Source organism: Pungitius pungitius, chromosome 12 (assembly GCF_949316345.1).
Source record: "Pungitius pungitius chromosome 12, fPunPun2.1, whole genome shotgun sequence".
NCBI classification, from domain to species: Eukaryota; Metazoa; Chordata; class Actinopteri; order Perciformes; family Gasterosteidae; genus Pungitius; species Pungitius pungitius.
The window spans coordinates 1000663-1017477 of NC_084911.1; positions in this window are offsets into that span (position 1 = coordinate 1000663).

Below are 16815 nucleotides of genomic sequence, written 5' to 3' on the forward strand. Positions count from 1 at the left end.
CCACAGGTGGTATGCGCTGAACCAGCGCTTAATATCACCACCAAATCAAAGCGTCCTGCCAGCTCAGCGCTGTTAATGGGAAGCGGCGCTTTGTGCTCGGCACCGCCTGTTTATTTTTAAAAACTTTTTTTGGATCCAGCAAAATGAAAGAGAAAAACTATTTTTTTTTAAATGATCATTTCCTTTTTTCACAAGAGGTTAAGTGCTGTTCTGCCTTATTGGACGGGGAGCAGCCGTCTCCGCAGGTTGCCTGGCAACTCAGAGGGGGGTGTCGAGGCATTTTAAAAACCTCGACTCGGGCTTCCCCGGTCGGGTGAAGTAGGAGATGGAGGCGAGGAAAGAGACGTAGAGAAGGTAAGGAAACAGAATAAGGGACAAAGGAGGTACGAGCTAGCCGTTAGCATGATCACCGTTAGCACAGAGCCAGCGGGCCCCTGAGACCTGTGGGACAGAAACCAGCAAGAAGCATCGCCCCGTGAAGCCATTGTTGCTGGTTACTTGTGCAACATTCATTTTAATATTTCATGACATGCCCGGGCAGGAAATGGTGGGAAATGTGTATTCCTGTCAGCCGAAGGAGTCGATGAAGTCATCCGCACACAGCCATGAATCCCAGGCTGCTTTCCACGAAAGGTCCTTGTTATTTTAACGGCTTTTGTCGCGAAATGTTTAAATATTTATGTGGAGTGCTTCTTGGTAGCGGAAAATATTGTTAAAAAAATAGAAGGTGTCAGAATGTGTGTGTAAACAGAGGCACCAGGATAACAAAGGACGCGGTTTGCATTGGAGGGCCTCAGACTACACGAGTCCTCGTTTGATTTAAGAAGAATAATGACAATAAAGAAACATCTGCAAGTGGAAATGAACCAAATGAACAATCAGTGGTGCTTGTTCACACGCCTCCGTCCTGTGAGCTTTCAAATAATCCTTAGTGTGATGCGGCTGAATGTCGACGGGTAAAAGTCTGAAACGTGTGGAAAGTCACCGGGACACCGGGCGAGGACACCCAGCCCCCGGATCCAAGGCCCCGCCCACATCTCCAACGCGCCGCACGCTCCGCCGGTCCCTCCGGCAGCCGTTAGCTTCTCAATGGTTCGTTTAAACTTGCTGAAGGTTGTGCAATCCATCTCGGGGAGCATCGAGGGTTTGGAACCTCAACCAGACAGACTCAACGGAAGTCAAGGGCTGAGGAGGAGGAGAGAAGGAAGTGACCGGGACCAGCGGTGATGTCATCGATGTTCCCGCCGCAGCAGGAAGGAAGTGTCAAATAACCAGATACGAAGAGCCGGAGACACGCTCGTCCTCCTTCCGTCCTCCTTCCGTCCTCCTTCCGTCCTCCTTCCGTCCTCCTTCCGTCCTCAATGAACCCCGCTGGAAGTTACCAAACCCGTAAAGATAAAAAAGAACCCCCCCCCCCCGCTGACATCAGGCGGCGTGCAGCCCCCCCCCCCCCACACACACCCTGCTGCGTGCCAAACGCACCCGGCTCGCTACGCTTGCGGTGCGACGCAATTAAGTCTTTAAAAGGAGCCTCCGCCTGACTTTGAAAACATGGTAATTAGCGGCGCCCCCCCCCCCCCCCCCCCCCCGCTGACATCGGACGGCGTGCAGCCCGGCTCACTGCGGGGGGGTCGCCGGAGGTCACCCCCGATTACGAGGGAAGAGCAGGATGACAGGACACGAAAATGTAAACCCAAGAAAGACAAAATATAAATGATTAAAAAGATATATATAAATAAGTCGTGGAGCTGGGGGGCAGAGTGGCGGGGGGGGTCACTGGATCCTACTTCTATTTTACCTCAAACACTATTTACTCTCAACAGAATCCCAACTCCATTAAAGGAGGACAAATATACGACTGGAATCGGAGGTCCAAGAGAGGTGGATGGGGGGGGGGGGGTTGTCTCTGGGGGGTCCGGCAGAGTTGGGTATGATAAGGAATCACAGATAAAGCCTTGAGGGTGCAAACGTGTTCCAGAGAGAAGTGACCAATCAAGATAGAGTGAGAGGAGAGTGGTGGTTGTGAGGGGGGGGGGGCGCTGAGGGGAGGGGGGTGACTCTGTGATAAGAGTGATGACAGAGTGTAAAATGACTCAGAGGAGCCCCAGCAGTGCCGTTGGCTCTGGCCTTGCGTTCCTCATCCCTGGTCCAGTGGAGTCCGGGGGGGGGGGGGGGGGGGGGGTGTGTGGACGGGGGGGGGGGGGGTGTCACAACGCGTCTCCACACACGGAGCCCCCACTGTGTCGTCTAAACAAATGACACATCCAGGCTCTTCAACTCCAGTCATGAGGTGATGGAGGAGCTCCTCTGTGTGAGCTTTCTTTCAGGGGGCGGCGTCCGTAAGTCGGAGTGGGCGGAGTCTGAGCACCTGCAGGGAGAAGGTGAAGGACGTGTGCCGAGGAGGAGGACAGGAGACACCTCATTGCTCATACCATTAATCACAGTGTGAATCACAGTCCAGAAGAAGAAAGCATCAGCTGGTCCCACACGGTGCTGCAGCAGAGGGAGGGGTCGGATGCTCAGGGACACATGGAGCAGCCGGGGTTTGAACTGCCAACCCTCGGGTCACCAGCGCGCCCGCTCCACTCCGTGCACCAAATCAACAACCTACCTGCAACATGTATGTTCAGATGGGGGGGGGGGGGAATGAAGATTCACCAGCACCTGTCACATGACCCTTTATCTGCGCTAAAATCTCTGTGTGTTTTTGCATGTTTTAATGATTCAAAGTGCATCATGAAAGATGTGTGTTTAATATTATTCTCTGGCTTCAGTCAGTGAGTCAGTGGCCTAAATGCACATTCTGTCCTATTATTGCTGCGGCGGCGTTGAATGGGAGGAAATCCCTGCATGCGGGATCCGACATGCGGCGGAAGAGCCGCCACAAAAGAGCGGGGGCTTTTATTACAAAGCCCTTATGAAAGAACATGGAGGCAACTTGAGTTCTGAACAATTGACCCAGACCGAGCGGGAAAAAAAAAGGCAATATCTTTGTGTGTCCCCCCCGCCGCCCCCCTCCATCCTCCACCGTTTGGCGCAGTTTACGATGAGTCACCGAAGCACCAAACGCGAGCGGGCCAGACTGTGCCTGCGAAAAAACAAAAATAGCCCAGAAACAAAAGCTCGTCGGTGGGCCGAGCCGAGCGGCGCTGGAGGAGGATCACACGCGGCGCCCCCCCCCCTCCAGGAGGAGACGCAGAGGACGCCGGGGGCTCCTCTCATTACGCAAGTTCAATTCCAGTCGACTCACTTACGCGATGGTACGAGCTCGTGTTTTGGACCCCCCCCCCGCCTGACGAAGCCAGCTGCTCTGATTAGGCTTCTCTGGGGGGGGGGCGACTCTCGGGGTCTGGGTGGATGTCGCCGCAGTTTAAATAGACACAAAGCAGAAAGCAGAAGTAAACCCCCAGCAGGCCCCCCGTGTCCCATTCCGTCCGCTTTGGGGAGGCGGGCTTTGGGCCGAGCATCTCAGCCAGCGCCGCCCCGAAAATCACATCAGCATCAGCCCCTTGATGCAATTTAGCCGTTAACCACCATCATCTGAGGGTGGAGCAGAGGGGCGGGTGGGGGGGTGGGGGCGGTGCAGTGTTTTGTGTGAAGCCGCCGTAGACGGCAGCTCTGTAACTATGGAAACAATAATGAGGTCACTGTGTTATTTTAGCTGGGTTTCACTCGGAGGCGGTTGCTGACATGAAGTTTGTGGAAGTTCAGCGGCGCAGAGCCGGGGGGGGGGGGGGGGGGGTAAGGGGGGGTGCTTGTCACAAGCAGAGTCGGCTGTAACCTGGAGAGATCCAACACGGGGCTCATTAGTCAGTGCAAACAGTTCAATAAGCCGCAAAAACATCCACTCTTCTTTATTCGCCTTTTTGTTTGGCCTTCGATCTTCTGAAGAACTCTTTGGTCCCCGATCTTCTGGGAATCAAACAATGATGGCGGGTGAGAGCCTGGCTGCGCCTCGGGACGCGATATGTGAAGCTGCTTTTTAATAAAGAAGGTTCCAATCAGCTTCGTATCGGCACTAAGAATTCTTAATAGAAATGTAAGTTCCCGCCCCAGTTACTCGATGACATGACGAAGGAGTCGCGGCTCCGATGTCGAACACAGCGCGGATTAAAGGTCGGATAAATACGAGACCGAGTCCCAGGGGGAGACGTCTGAGCGCCAACGGGAGCCAGACGCCTCCTCTTCCTCTGGGTGTCTTCGCCGTGGAGGAAACAGTCAGCGCGGACCCCCGTCAGTGCGAGACCACCGGAGCCTGTCCCTCTTCCTCTCATGGACTCGCTCAAGTGAACTATCAAAAACGACCGACCCTTCGGGTTTTGGAGACACACGGAATGAAGGAATCTGTCTGGTTCAACGCGCCTGCGATGACCTACTTTCTTATTTACCTGACGAGTTTCCATGCAAATCGAGGTGGAGCTAAAGTGGAGGTGGAGTGTGGCCGGGTGGAGGCCGGGTGGAGCGCCTTGGGTCTCACCATTACATGCATTAACCATTGAGTCATTTCTCCCTTTTGACCAGGACTGACTTTTTGGACGTGGTCCCATTTTCTCTGCAAAAAAAACTGAAACTGAAATGAGGAGGAGAGAAAATAAAAAGAAACCAGCGAAGCGCAGTTACAGCACATCTCCGATAAATCCCACTGTGATGCGCATTCCGCAGCCGCTGTAAATGGACGGCGTGCACGAGGCCGAGGAGGAGGAACAAAGCGGGACGAGGGCCTCTGAATGGCCGCGGAGCGGTTTGCACACATTCTGCCGTGTCTCCTCTCCGTCCTTAACCATTCGTACTCTGGTAATGACTCCAGCACGCCGTGTTCACCAGATCGAAAGGAAGAAAAAAAAAAGCCAGAGAAGATGTGGGGGGTTGTGTCTGTGTGTGGTGGTGGTGGGGTGGTGGGGGGGCGGGGGGGGGCGGTAAAGAGAGGAGGCTTATCGTACAGTTAAGCTGCAGCTGCAGTTTCCATAACAACTACCTGCAAAAAAAAGAGAAACCCTGCTCCCTGGACCATCATTAGAATAACATTTTTCCTGGTAAAGCGAGCATTAGTGGAATCTACATGAGCAACGGGGGGGGAGTGACGCCGGGGAAGTGCCCGTGTCCGTTGTCGTTTGACAGCCCTGGCAGGCAGCTTCTTCTTCTTCTCTGCTTTTCTTTTTTTTTTTTTTTTTTTGCTCTGGCGTCTAACCGTGTAATTGCAGAGTGGGAATTGTAAGTTGTGTGTTGTTTTCGCTGGAAGACGCACACACGTTGTGTGAGACTCCCAGTGTAGCGCAGCGCATGATTTATGCCCACGCTGGGCGCAGGCAGAGAGCACGGCTCGGGGGGGGGGGTGGGGGTGGGGGGCTCCAGAGGCCGGCTCTCCATCACCATCCGCCCGCTTTCATTATGTTTCCTGGTTCCGGCGGCGAGGGAGGGGCTCGGCCTCGCCTGCGACCACAAAGGGTCGAGACGACCCAGAGTTTAAAGAACGAGTGTAAAAAGAACAGGAGGAGCGTCGGCTGGTACCGAGTATCATTTAAAATCAGCGCTGATGGCTCCATCGCTGCCAGGGCTGTATGGGCAGTAACCTTGACGGGGGCTGGTGGGGCCCTGGTGACCGGGGAGGGGACAGGGGAGGGGGACGGGGGACGGGGGGGAGAGGGATCGGCTCTCCTCTGCATTCACACTCTGTTCAGCAGGCACCCGGGGGCTATAACCCTGAGAATCCGTATTAGGTGAGCCAAAGTCACCATTAATATAGAGCACTGGGCCATACTATAACCTTACACTTCACATCTCTGGGGTGTCCTGGACCGAGAGGCGGGAAGGAGAAATGGTGCCATCCAACACTCACCTGGGACGACTTTTCAAAAGTGACCTCTTACCAAAGTCAATCCGTTTGCTGTCCCTTCTTTTTAATCCGCTCGATTCTCCGGGCCTGGCGACCCCCCGCGGCCACGTCGGAGGGGGGGGGGGGGGGGGGTTGTTCCTCCCCCACAGGGCGCAGTCGCAGATTAGGGATAAAACACGGGGCCTCGTCATAGTCTTCTATGTCCCCCGGCGACGCTTCGGTGGGTACAAAGAGGTCATCGACCTCCGTTCACGACGGTAAATCTGAGCTGTGCTTCGGGAAAGGAATCTTTGTTGGGGGGGGGGGGGGGGGGAGTAATGGGCAAGCCGAGAAAACCAAGACATCAACCAATCAATTCATGATAGCTGGAGAAATGAGGGAGAGTTATCTCAAATAAAGGTGTTCCATGCGGCACTTAAACTAATATAAATGTGAAGCAGCGCGTTCTCACAATGTTTAGGAATGAGTCATCGCTAATAACAGGTAGAAATACAATGACAAACAAAACCTGCACATCCTGACCTTTTTAAAGGTTATTTCATTCTTCATTCCCTGGAGAGGAAGAAGAACTCTTTGTTTTATAAAGTTTAAGTCAAATTGTGTGTAAGTCATCGCGATGAAAAACTGTTTTGTACCCAGTGCACGCCAAAGCAGACCGGAATGTTCCATAAAGTATTTGCAGGAATCAGGAGAAGCAAACAAAGCTATGAAGCTTCCAAACCTTTTAATGAGCCACGAGGATTAAACAGTATCAGCTGAGGCTTCACGTCCCCCTTTGAAGCAGATTCCCCCCCCCCCCCCGGTGGAGGGATCCCGGTGCTTCTGGAACGCGTGGCGGTGGTTGGGGTCCCCCGGTGCTGCTGGCCTTCACCACATGCACACTGTGTGGCACCAGGCTGGGAATTTGGAATTTGGATGGAAAGCTCCTGGATCGTTGGTTTGTGCTTTAGGCACACGCAGAAAAGAAAAAGGGGGGGGGATGATGCCAGGAAAACCAGACTAAAGCTTTTTAGAGTTCCTGACAGTAGCAGATGGTAGAAGCAAAGTGTCCTTGGAGGGTGGGGGGGTGGGGGGGGGGGCATGGGAAACAGGGAAAGACTTGCAGTTTCCAGGAAGAAAAATGAATTCCACAATTTGATTCGACATCACGGTCATGAAAGGGGAAAAAGGGGCCTTTCTTTTGTTGGGGGGCGTAAAGGGTCAAACCCCCCCCCCCACCCCGGAGGACTCGTTTGTTTCAATGTCTTGATCACATGACGTAGCCCTAGTACGAGTCTCATGGTTTGAGGTACTCTGGATGTGACAAAGAGAGGAGAGAGACGGTAAAAGATCTCTTCTGAAAATTGGTTAATATTTAAAGGTGATGATGGTTTTATTGGTTCAGTTCAGCCCACTTGAGATCCGGTCGTCTCGTCCGTGGCCCGCGAACCGAGGAGCTGGACACCAGGAAACCGAATGCGTGTGTACATTTTGATTTCACGTGAGTGAACGCCTCATCCCAACGTGAGACGGACAAAGAGAACGGATGTTCTCGTAGGGTTTGCTCAGTGAAATACTTTCGTATTTGCTGTTAAACAAAGACTGCTTTAAAGAGAAAGATCACTTTGTGACAGATAGTAGAAACCTTTCCCACGTTACATGGAGAGTACAAGCTGAACCATATGATGGGCAGCCTTGGGCAGCAATGAATACATGAATAAATAAATGAACAAGCAGTCCTCTGGTGATACGTTGTACATTGTGCATGGAATTCTGAGGAATACCTGGTCAGGCTCGCCGCGACCGAATCCGTAGGCGTTTAATATTTGAGACGCTTTGCTGTCGCGGTGCATTGTTGGGTGTGAAAGGGGGCGACTCGCCGTGTGTTCAGACACCGCGGCCCTGCGTCAGCGCGACAGGCAGCCGAGCACTAAAAGACATGCAAAGTAAATGCGCTCGGCCCGATTCAAGCAGCCTTGAAGAAGTCAGAATGAACGCAGTGTTCAGGACTGACTTTGAAACATGTTCCAGCCTCCAACAACAAGTTGTTGAGGTTTATTTTGGTGGTGTGTAAGTGCAATATTGAGGACAGAATCAAATCTGTGGACAAACCCGGCGATGACACACTAACACGACACAGCGGCACCCTGACAACACGACACATGCAGCGCCGTGACCTCGCCAGCCGGCTGCATTCCGTAATTTCACCACTTCTTCTGAAACGCAACGTTTCTGAAAAAAAAAAAAAAAAGAGCAATCAGCTGGTCTGCAATTTTTCATTAAAGGTGAAGTTGCCTTTGGCGTCTGTTGCCTTGATTTGATCCCGAGTTCAATTTGATTTCTGTCCCGCTGTCATTGGTTTAACACTGACCGGCCCGTCGGGGGTGGGGGGGGCAATGAAGTTAGTAATTCATCTCAGAAAAGGGCAGTGTCAGACCCAGCCAATCGCCAAATATAATGTGCTGCCGGCAATTCATGGGATGTGGAAAGACGGCTCACCTCTGACCTTTGGCCTTTAAGAAATGGGCAACCTTTACCTGGTGACCCGTTTGAATCCCGACACCTGGGAAATGTGTGCGGGGGTACGTGAGCTGGGGAGGCAATAGCTGCTGCCGTCCCCATGCCCTTGCACGGAGCAGTAGCTTTAGGGTGACAGCATTGGGTACCCAAGAAATATTCCACGGAGCAGAGAAATAACGGAAGTGACCCCGAGCCGAGCGGAGGTAACGAAGCTCCACCAGCCATTCTGTTCAGTGTCCACATCTGGAAAAAGAATATACTATCTGCATGGGTTTTGACAGCAGCCAATCGTCACCATTGATTCATTTTTAAGCGTTTATCCTGCTCTGTTTTGCAAGGGGGGCGGGCGGGGGAGGGGTCCTATCCCAGTTGACATTGGGGGAAGGACAGGTGCACCATGGACCACATTGCTGCCATGTAGAGATGGTTAACGCTTACATCCACACCTACGGGCAAATTAAAAGCGATCAATGGACCTGAGCTGCACGTCTTTGGAGGGTGGGGGGAAGCTAGAGAACCCGGTCTGACGTGCACGCGGGGGGGGGGGGGGGATAACTCGTGGCCCGGGGTCCCCTCTTGCTGTAAAGCAATGGTGGGATTTGCAGCTGCGACCCGTACTGCCTCGCTCAGCAGCTGGCACCGCTTACGGCACCGCTAACGACACCGCTAACGGCACCGCTAACGGTGGCGGTATCACACTAGAAATTGTAGAAGGCATCGTGAAACGAGGCCGTGCCCGAGGAGACTGTATTTTGAAGAAAGCTTTGATAGTTCAACCGGTGTTAGCGAGGGTCAAAGGATACGGAACAGGGGGCAGATTAAACTCTCCTCTCCTTCAACGCAACCACCGTGAAGCCACCGCGTGCCCTCTGGGGGTGGGATTGGTGTTCCGAGGTAGGGGGGCTTGACTGTAATGATTGGCACCTGTAAAAGAGGGTTTGGGCAAAACGCACGGACCATATCAAAGAGGATCAGCCGGGGCACAGTGTGACCTGACTTTTATTAGGTGCCAAAATGAAATGGTCGCTCTATAGCCTTCAAGAAATCATTTAACCAGCCGCAGCCTGGAGAAATAAACGCACACACATGTTGTGGAATAAAGACCAAAGGTTACTAGTTTACTGTTAGCATGTACGCATTGAGTTGTGTCAATGTGGATCATGGTAGATGGATAATTCATTCATTCTACTAGTTACAGCAGGTATTTTCACTACTTATGGACATTTTCCTCTGGATGTTCTGGGAGTTGTTCTTTATTTATTTAGCATTAAACAATGTCACTCTATATTGTGCAACTGTAACTGTAACCGAGGAGGAATCAGATCTCAGAGCATTTGATAAAAAGAGGTGAGATGTTTAACTCCATAAGTAGCTCACAGTCGAGTCTTAAAGGTCCAAACGTACACTCTCAAGTGAAATGTTCACCTCCTCTCCTGGAGAAGATGGAACATGCCAACGCATTTCTTAGCATTTAGTCGATTGTCAGTCTGGTTACAGGAAGGACTGGACTTCACAACAAACACTTCCTGTCACTTAGCAGCCCCCCCCCCCCCCCACTCTCCTGGCCATCTCTCTCCACACTGTGCCGAGCCGGCCTTCCTCTCGAGGGACCGCTTCACTCGCGACTTCCACTGTTGTGTGTCGGCAGTCCTCCGCTCTGCACAAACATATCGACCCCCGCCCCCCACCTCTTTGTCCTTTGTCACCTTTTCTCCGTCTTGGGCTGAAAATACACTTTCTCGCCTTCGACGACCACCTCTAATCGGCCCCTTCCTTCATCCTCTGACCCGGTGTCTTCCAGGCTTTGTCTCTCTTCGCATGCAGAGGTCATGGAAGGTCAGTGCGGGTCGGGGTCTGGTTGTGGAAGCTTGTGAATATACAGCCCTCTAATAAATGCCGAATGCTGTGTTATTAGGTCCCTATAGCTCATAAAACCACAACAGCCCCTCAATGATTACAGAGTGGGGGGGGGGGTCAATAAAAGGAAATTGCTGGTGAAAACAGATGCGGGACTATGACTTACGATTATGGAGTAGGACTTGAGTATGAGACGTGCGGAGCGATCGATGACCTGAACAATGACAGAAAACCGGCCCTTTGCCTTTGGAGGGACGGACAGGAAGTCCATCCAGGCTCAGTCCTGTGCCCAAAAAGAGTCTGAGCCCAGCCCCTCGTCTACCCCCCCCCTCGGTGATGAAATCTCCCGTGTGATCCTCTTATCTCATTGACAGGACCGACGATAGCAAGCGCCAAGGGCACCGCAAAGACTCCATTTGGGGTTTCATAAGGCAGGAGAAGTGGCAATAATGTCCACACCGCTGGGGGTACGAGAGGGGGGGGGGGGGGGGGTGTCGAAAAAAAGGCTCCGCCGAAGTGTCTCGATGGGTCCTCGTTTAAATAGCACCGCCCATGTCATGTCATGGGCCGGACTTAAAGAAACACTGTGAGGTTGTTTAAAACTAAATGAGCGCCACATTGTGGGGTGAAAGTTTGTGGAGTCCGAGAATCGACATGCATTGAAAAAATAAATATCTATATTTGTATGTTTATATACGGGACAATGTGTTAAACGTGATGGCGGCGTAACGAAAAGCGAGCGGTGATAATAACAAGCTGTGATGGGGGGGCTCTTATGGCCCATCGATTTCCAATAGCTGAGATCATAGGAAGCCGGCTGGGGTAATTACACTCTGCAAGCAGAGGTCGTCCTGAGCAAATATCATTATCATCAGATTAGAATGAAAGGCTGGCGTAAGGAGGGGGGGGGAGGTAGAGGTTTGAGGGCTGGGGGGAAGGGGGACACCCAGAGGAAAGGCAGCTCTGCACACAGCCCTGACCCTTCATCTGTCTCAATGTCCCCACCTTGCTCTGTCCCGACTCCACGGGTCAGCCCTACATCACCCTGACACAAACAGGAAGGGGGGGGGGGGGCAGGTCACAAAAGGCGTCCATTCATCAGTGAGGGACAAGGCGTATGATGAGAATGATGCTTCAGAGTAGCGAACCAAGGGGGGGATTTTATTTGTGTTAAAAGGTGCCTTTAAGTCATTAAGTGACCTCTCTGTTACTGATGATGGTGAATGAATGATTATAACTGTGGTAATAAACGTTAACAAAGTCATTGACTGTTCCGGTTATAATGAAAGCAGACAGTTATATGATGGAAAGGGGCCAAAATGGGGGTGATATTATGAAAATATCAATATAATACGCGTCACACCTTTTCAAAATAAACCTTTACTGCACTAAGATAAATTAAGTACATTTTTAAAATATGAACACTAGATGGTTTGCTGTTACTCAAATTACACCACATCAGTGTTTGAAAGTAGTGCTAAAAAATACTTGATGATACCAGTCTGTATTATATTTGGATTCCTTCCATTAAAGAGACGGTTGTTTTAAAGTTTGATTTAAAGTCTAAAGCCCCCCCGCAAGGCATCGGCTTCCTGGAAGTGGTTTGGTACATCAGTGTCACTTCATGAATAACACAACACATGCATATTGAAAAAAGGCATCATTTCAATATAGATTGAAACTGTTGAACCCGATCAGAAGGAACAAAACATGAGGAGCTGCCACAGGAGTCTGGATCAGGTCCCGTGAAGGTTTAAAAAGGAGGTGGGCCTGTAGAGAACTTCCCTTTTGAATGTTACTCTTATTATTCTTATCTCTTAATCTTATCATTATTATTAGACAAATACTTTAGTGTTTGAATAAACCTTTAAAATGGAATTCAATTTCTCCCTCAATAATCTTTTTTGTTAAATACGATCATTGCGTTCAGCCGAGGCTTTTCAATAGATTCTGAGAGAGCGCATATTCAACTACGACAGCTTCTCGCAGAGCAGAAAGCCACCAGAGAAGAACCTTCAGGAGAAGATTGGCTCACGTGGACGAGGTCAAAGGTGAACTTTGTCACTCTGCATCGTGGAACTTTCTTTTGCTTCGCTGCTGCCTCCACCCAGCCAACAATAAATCACTAAATCACTTCTCCAACTTCAGCTTCACAGCGTGGAGACGTTCCGCTCCACCAGCGCCGCCTCCTCCTCCTCAACCTCCTCTTCCTCCTCCTCTTCCTTGTCCTCTTCTTCCTCCTCCTCTTCCTCCTCATCCTCCTCCTGTCACAGCGTGGAAGGTAAAGGTGCTCCTAAGCCGGCTGACGGATGTCTGCTTTGTGAAACAGCCCCCCTGCGCCCCCCCCCCCCAATCCATATCTCCAGACCTCGGGGCCCAATCAAACAGACTGACTGTACCGGGTGGGGGGGGGGGGTCAATAGCTGCTTAATTACTAACGAGGGCACCGACAAACAGCCATGGCGCTGCTTTCCCGGGCGAGGAGCAGAGTTGCAAACTGCCTCGACCATCTTCTTATTCTCTTTGTTTTCTTCGTCCAACACCTTGTCCTCCGCTGAGGCGTCAGGATCATCAGTCGGTGCCATGCGCTGACAGCGCCGGGCTTCGTTATATCCGCCCCCCCCCCCTGACTCGCACCCCCCTCGGCTTCGCTGGTGGCTGCCATGTTTAACGACCCTCCTCCTCCTCTTCCTCCTCCTCCTCCTCCTCCTCCTCGTGCATCCAGCGCTCAGCAGGCCCAGCGTGAGATGTGGGGGAAACACTCAATTTCTGTAATGGCTTGAAATGGAGTAAATATCACCCCCCTCTCCCCCCTCCCCCCTCCCCATGCATTTGTTACTCGTTCAAGCCCCGTTATCACTTGCTGCCTAATTTCCTGGTGCACTGACAAAGGCGGAGGGCGTTTCCATGGAGAGGGAACCCTTGCGGTTTTTCATGCTTCTCTCAACTTGGCACTCTGTTCATTTCACAGCAATTATCCTGAGTCATTCCACACGTTCTGCCACAGGACTCCAGGGAAGGACCTTTCAGCTAATTGCTTTCAAATGGAAATAAAAAATAATCACACGGCTACTTTGTCAAAACGACTCCTGTTATGCAGCATTTGGTACGGGCAAATCGATGAGGGATTCCTTCTAATGCCCCATTTACAATACCCTTCGCTCTATTTCAGGGTGAACGCTTTCCTTGGGAGGAGATGAAGTCCCGACAACATGTGGATCTATGCGTGGCATCGTCTTCTTCAAGAGGTACGACGCGAAGATCAGCGCGGTGAGGGCAACGACTGCTGAAGAGGCCGCGTGCTGACAGAGCTCACATGCTAACGCGCTCACATGCTAACGCGCTAATGTAGCATGTTCACTCGTTTTCAGACATTCCCTCTCACTTTTATTCCAAAACTATAACACAAACTGGCTGTAACCAAGATGTTCGCATGGCATAAAATACACCCTACCCATCGTAGCGGGGGGGTGGGGGGGGCTGTTCTTCTGGGTTTATCAGGCAGCGGCGGTGACGGGTTGACGTATGGTGGGAGGCAGGAAGAGGGAGGCCGCTCGAGGAGGACGAGTGGAGAGGAGGCCTTTCAGAAGATCTCTGAGTCACAGCGAGTGGGGAGGCTGAGGGATATTATTAGGGAGGTGTGCGCCTCCCGCGCTGCTTTCACCACTGAAATAAACGGACCGGAGATGCACGCGGCCCGCCGCCGTTTTCACCGGGTAAAGAGATTTGAAACCTGCGTTTTCTGTCAGGTTACAGCGCTAAAGAGACCTTTGATTGCTGGGAGAGGGCCGCAGGCTGTTAGGGAGGAAACCTGTTCAGATTAACAAAGATTCACTAAAGTCTAAAGGAATATGGACTTGAATCTTTGTTTGACATTCATTGCAGTGAATTCTATTAACAGTTGAGTCACCTGAAGCGGCTACAAAACAAAACAGAACCTGTGGAAAAAGAGGCCCAACAGGAGGTCTACTTTTTAATTCTCCGTAATTCCCCTGCTGCCTGTGTATTATCTCATGTGAAACAGCCACGCTGCACTTAATCTCTGGTTTAAATGCACTTAAATAAATGATTGAATGTATAGCGCGGGAACCGGAATGTCACTGATGAGCTCCTTTTTGAAGCTTTGTGTGAAAACAGAAAGGCAGAGACGGAAATGTTAATGAATTGTCTGAGGAGTAGGAGATCAGAGGAGCCAAACGCATTTCATATCACACCTAAAGACCTGGCATTTAATTAAAGTGGCCTGAAAAATGGCTGCCTGGTTGGCTGACAACAGTTTCTCTTGAAGCAAATTAAAGAAATCAATTACTGCCGTGTGAAAAGTGTAATGCCAGCACACCGGAGCCCCCCCGCCGGCACAATGAGACACCGGGCCCAGGGCGCCACATCTGACTGCCTCGGCCACACAGCTTATGGCCTCCACCTGTTACGGGCTAACGGACAAAAAGGGAGGGGGGGGGGTCACGTGATGGAATGAAGCCTCCTCCACGCGGCTTCACCGCTCTTACTCATTCTCTCTCACCTACGCCCCCCCCCCGCCACCACCACGTCACCGTGGAGCCCACAGCGTGACTCACTGCACGCCCTGAATATACATCTGATCTTGGTAAAACTATAAGAAGGGGGGCGGGGGGGGGGCAGCATATTAAACTCAGTAGTAGATAGTGGACTCCCCAGGGTGAACGGTCTGCTATTTGAACACTCCCCCCCCCCCTCATAACAAGTGGTACTTCTTAGAGCTACTGGGACAAATATAGAAGTAACTGAATACTTTCATGCTACTGAAGACACATCTGAACAACCTTTAAGTCAAACTTTCTCACTTTACAAACAGGAGGAATTAAAAACATGGAATTATGAAAAGAGTCAAAGCACATTTGAATATTGCCCTGAACGTTCTTTTAAACATGTTGTTATTTGTTATGTCATTCATAACCTTGTCATATGGTAATTTGCAGGTTCAGATTGGAGGTAAACGTAGAAATCAACTTGTTTGTACTCAGAGTTGCAGTATAATTCATCTTTATGGCATCTGCTTTGCAGCAGCCTTCAGCTGATCATTATCTAGATTTCCCTTTTATTCTGGTGTGCCACTAAATAAACGAGTGGTGACGAGGAAGCGAGGCAGAAGCGTGTTATTTACGGGGCGCAGGTACACTGCAGGTTAGCCGCTGTAGGAGCGATGACATGCTGGCGCTGCGTTGGTACAGGAACGCGTGCCGTCACAGTGCTGCTGCTCCATCGTACCGCTCGGGCGGAACTGACTGCCACCCTCTCTAAATGTTAATCTCATTGTTATCAAATCAACGCGGGGCTCATAACAGGAGCAGCATTCACATATAGACTTTGTCCAAGGATACAGACAGACACTCAAGGTCGCTTTGGGTATAAATTTACTTTGATTAAGTGCTGACACGGACATTAGATAGTCAATAGCAATAGAGGTGAATGTAATTCATTTTTAAAACATACCCCCCCTTGTGTGTGTTCACTTGACTCTGGATCTCTTTGGTGCTGCCGGCAGAACTTCTGAAGTACAAAGAGTCCGTGGTTCGTCAAATATAACTGCCAAAGGTTAGACGAAAATAATTGATCGTATCTATAAAAAAAAGAAAGTCCACCAAGAATAAAACACCAACTTGGTTGAAACGATGTTTCCTCTAAAAAGTGATAAAGTGTTTTGTCACAAACTCAGAACGCGACACAGAGTTCCATCGATACTACGATCCTTGTTTAACTTCTTGACTGCTATCGCATGAGAAACAAAAAGCCATGACGGAGGGCTTTTGAAACGTGGGGGGTGCCAAAGACAGACCCAGCCTCAGACCGGCCATGTTCACAACATCTAGTGTATTTCATCAGATATCACCGCTCTTGGTCTTCCTCCCCTTTGTCCTCCACACACTCTCCCTCATGTCACTGCTCCTTCCCCACCGACCCTTCCTCTGTGATCCATAGTTCCAAACAAAATGAGTTCCGAGCTATAACCTACTGAAACATGGTGATGAGACTAAACCTGGGTCGGCTTTGAGCTGAAATTGCAATTAGCTTGGACTGATTATTCTTTGATTTTCTATATTTCAAAACAATTAATGCAGAAATGTATAAACTTTGTCATCTTTCTGATTTGAAAGTGCTTTTATCAGTTTTAGCACATGAAAAATATCCTGAAAATATGCAGTGTTTTGGTATTTGTGGAGTATGAACGACAAAAGTGTTTGTGGATTTTGAAAAATGTGGTGATTGAATGCATTTTTTCTGAAAGCAATGAAAAATGATTCAGTTTGGTCTGTTTACACTTGTGTGTCGCTGAATGTGTCAAGATTTTTGAAAATGTGGTTTGATTATTGAACAATGCTTGTTAGCAACTGAAAAAACTGTAATGTTTAAAATATCCAAAAATCTGCATTCAGAAAGACAACTTGTGTTTTGTATTTTTGTTGTTGAAATTGTTGTTCTGAAACGTCCATGAGTTGTAGAGATGGATTCAAAAGATGTCAGCGCTGAAAAAATGTATATATTGCAGAGTGATGGACTACACATTGACTAAAAACACTAACCAATCACATTAAATTGTACTTATAATGGCTCTTATCTATAACAAGTTGAAAATCGGCTTATTTGAT